The sequence below is a fragment of the Egretta garzetta genome, unplaced genomic scaffold (genome assembly GCF_000687185.1).
Source record: "Egretta garzetta isolate BGI_Z169 unplaced genomic scaffold, ASM68718v1 scaffold453, whole genome shotgun sequence".
NCBI classification, from domain to species: domain Eukaryota; kingdom Metazoa; phylum Chordata; class Aves; order Pelecaniformes; family Ardeidae; genus Egretta; species Egretta garzetta.
In genome coordinates this window covers 929,956-933,956 of record NW_009259175.1, presented here as the reverse complement: position 1 = coordinate 933,956, position 4,001 = coordinate 929,956, and positions in this window count along the sequence as shown.

Here is a 4,001-nt window from a genome sequence, read left to right as displayed (position 1 = left end):
TAAGTGGAAGGGCTGCCTGTTCAATAAATATGGCCAGTGGGAGTGTTCAATTACTTCTGTGGCACTGCGGACTGTAGTTTCTCAGTGATCATAAAACCCATCTGAAATGAAAAAGAGGGTATATCCCCACCAAGCAGATACAAGTGTTTATGTGCTTCAGCAAGTTCTGAATCCTTGAGGCTTCTGTGTCTGTTAAACTACCGTAACAAAATCTTGTCACAGGACTTTCATAATTAGACGAGTGCCAGAACAGAGTGTAAAGGCCCTCCTTGTGTTCCTACTTCACATTTGCCACTTCAGTGCCTTTGGCCAGTGCCTGGGATTCAGGGCTGTGTGCGCATGAGCCAAACAAGTAATTAAATTATCTATTCTTTTATATTATGCAGTCTCTTAAGGAGGTATAATCCAGGAGTAACTAGAGTGAATCAAGGTAAACTTCTAACATCTAGGAAAAATACGATTGGCCTTTGAGGCTACTACTGTAAAGGCTGTAAGAACCATTTCAGTGTGTACTGTGCTGGAAAACGGGAACTCCAGATTTTATTTTGCTTGCAGTTTTGTTTTAGGTTTGGGGTTTTCCATGAAACAGTCATGACTATTGATCTTTAAAGGGCTTTTTGTGAAGTGGGAATTCGCTTTTCAGTTAAAGTTTTTGTCTGATTTATAACTGCATATTTTCAAGGAAAGGCAGTTCTTGAAAGTGCTACCTAATTTATATAGGTTTTGTTATATTTTGGATCATGCTTCTTTTTCATGAGCTCACTCATGAAAAGTGCCTGCAAAAACCCCAATCTTTCCTCCCAGTAGGAAGACATAAGAAAGTCTCTTAAGTTCTAATCCTGTAATCATACTGCGTTTCTCTAGGGCAAACAGTTTCTGGTTTATTTTCTTGCCTTGAGTTCTCTCTTCACCATTTACATCAAGTGTAAATCATGCTGTGTTTGCTTAGTGGAAGTTTGAAGCTTTCTTGTCTCCCAGTTGCATACTGCTTGCTGAGGATCTTTTCTGATCCCATCAGTGGATATAAAGGTCTCATCATTTCCAAAATGCCTATCTTTAACATGAATTTTGCAACATTATTTTTGTTCTCCACTCCATTTTCCTTGGTGGAAAGGGGTCCTAAATAGTTTCTGTAGTGGAATACTAAAAAAGATTTTTTTGTTTCATACTAAGCCAAGCTCTTTTTTTTTTTTTTAAGTTTAATTCATTTGTTTATATAAAAATTCTACAGTCATGTCATCTTTTTATCAATTTAGTGCAAATGTGTTACTTCTTTATACATCAATCGTAATGAAGTATCATGCCAGATACACAACACACAATATTAAGATCAAGGAAGCAGTTATAATGAACCTAAATCACACTGCCGCAAATTGATGATGTATGATTTTGGAACAGTAAACTGTTTCACAGCTACATGCTCCATGTACAGAGATAACGGGATGCAGTGTTTGTGCCTTGTTGAGATTCATTGATGTGGACGAGTACTGCTGATAGGAGTACAGGATACTACTAAAGTTCCTCCGAGCTCTCTGCCAAAAATACAGTGCTGCATCTGAGTTCTGTTACCTATTCTAAGTTGCCATGGAAGTGTATTTAAGTATGTTAAAAGCTATTATTATATTAACTATATTCTGCATATAAAATATATAAACCCTTTTGTCTGTATTCTGTACGTAAATTCTGAGTGTCTACAGTAGAGAATTCATTATGTCCTCATCGGAAAAGTGCCCCCCATATTCCTCAAGCTTAGGGAATAAATAATGTATCAAGGACACCTGTTTCTCAGTGCACCCTATTCTTTGTAAGAGAAAAACGTTTCAGACCTGACAGCGACAAGAACCGTTTTCCCGATATAACTTCTCTTGGAGACATGCAGCTAGCAGCCTGTTGGAAAATTTGGAAACTTCCAAGATAGGCTGAAGCAATATTCTGAGTCAAGGAATGCAGCAGATTGCGAATCAGGGGGGAGGGGAGTTATTTGGTTGTTTTGCCATTTTTTTGTTTGTTTATTTTTACATGTAAAAAAAGCCTTATTAGCTTGAGGGTGACAAAGCGAAATATTGTCAGTTTTGTAAAGTGAATGTGCTTGTGGGTCACTTGCACCACCTTGTGATAAAAATGATGTATAGCACTCTTTGTAATCGGATGCTTTTTGCCACTTAATGGTCCTAATATATACATATGTACAGCAGAGAAATAACCTCTAAGCAGAATTTTTTACTTTCCTATGTATTTCAGTTCTGAATGAAGTTAACTGATTTACAATGCTTATGCATTAAAACTATACCTTCAGTATACTGTTCTTCCGTTGTACTTCTGTATTCAGCGTTCTCTGTGTAATGATAAATGCTGCTTTTGCAGTTCCTACGATGAATATTCCACAGGCTGTACAGCTCAGATCTATAATGGGTATTATCAGATGGGAGGAAAAATGCTTTTTCACTCGGTGGTTATGAATGTGCAGTGTACATTTCATAAACAATCATGGATGGGCTTTTAGCAAGAAGATACTCGGAAATTGGATGGGTTTAGCAGTTACTTTTTGCCACGTTAAAGTGGCGTTCTTCCATACGTGCCTATTTCATACAATTATTACCAGGTTTTCCAAATCCTTTTTTCAGAACAGTGTCTACATTTTAAGTAGAGAGGCATGGAGATTTGGTTATTTTTAATTTTCAAATACATTGTCCTATTCCACCCTTCATTTTCTTGACATTCAAGTGTAGTTGAGTCTGAGATGCTTTATTGGGAAACTGAGAGATACTAGAGGCGTAGCGTTGCAGCCGATTGTCATGCCATACAGAACCTTAGTGAGCTTTGATGTTGGAAGTTGCATCTTCTAAGTGCTCTAGAATAATTCACTCAAATTCTCCACCAGATTAATCCACAGGCTAGAATTAGTTCCTGAAAGGGTTTGATTACAAAAGGAGTGGGTCTTCATCTCTCTTGGGTCATTCATCTGGTGAAAGCCTTGTAAAGAGTTGCAACTTGGATTCCTGGACCCTTCCTGCCCCTGCCCACTCATAAAAATGGGGGGATTCTGGGAGGGGGAAAATATTTGAATGACAGAAAAGAATCATTTCAGTTGGAGAAGACCTTTAAGATCAAGTCTAACCGTTAACCTAACCCTGCCATCCCACCACTAAACCATGTCCATAAGCACCTCGTCTACCTGTCTTTTAAATACCTCCAGGGATGGGGACTCCACCACTTCCCTGGGCAGCTTCTTCCAATGCTCAACAATCCTTTCAGTGAAAAAACTTTTCCTAATGTCCAACCTAAACCTGCCCAGGTGTAACTTGAGGCCATTTCCCCTCATCCTATCGCCCGTTACCAGGGAGAAGAGGCCGACCCCCACCTCCCTACAGCCTCCTGTCAGGCAGTTGTAGAGGGCGATCAGGTCTCCCCTCAGCCTCCTCTTCTCCAGGCTAAACAACCCCAGTTCCCTCAGCCGCTCCTCATCAGACTTGTGCTCCAGACCCAGAGAAAACCAGTTGGATGTTACTTCTGTGTGGCCGTGATCTTCTGCGAATACTGGCGTTTCTCCTCTTCCATTCTGGGTCTAAGGAATGCAAGAGCTGTGCATAACTCGGTAATTTTGTGGACAGAACTGAGAGGCTTTCCTGCAATCCTGGGCTGTTACGAGCTGTAGCAAAGCAGCAGCTCCTGGGATGCTTTGTTGCTGCAGGGTGTCACTTGCTGCTGTGGTCTCAGCCCTTACTTTGTAATACGCATCAGTGTGCGACTGATGAACTTAACTTTGCTGACAGCGAAAATGTTTTAAGTTATCTGGCAGCATTTGTGTAGGCAGAAGGGGATAGTATCTTTTCCAACAAGAAAGCTTTACTCATTAATATAAAAATGTTAAAAGATGGGGGTTTATGTGGTTTTCCCCCTTCCATAGCATTTTGACAACTTTCTCTGAATAAAAAGATGTGAGAACCATGCATTGTAATGAATTCGTAGATCGTTATTATTCACAGAAGGCCTCATTTGTG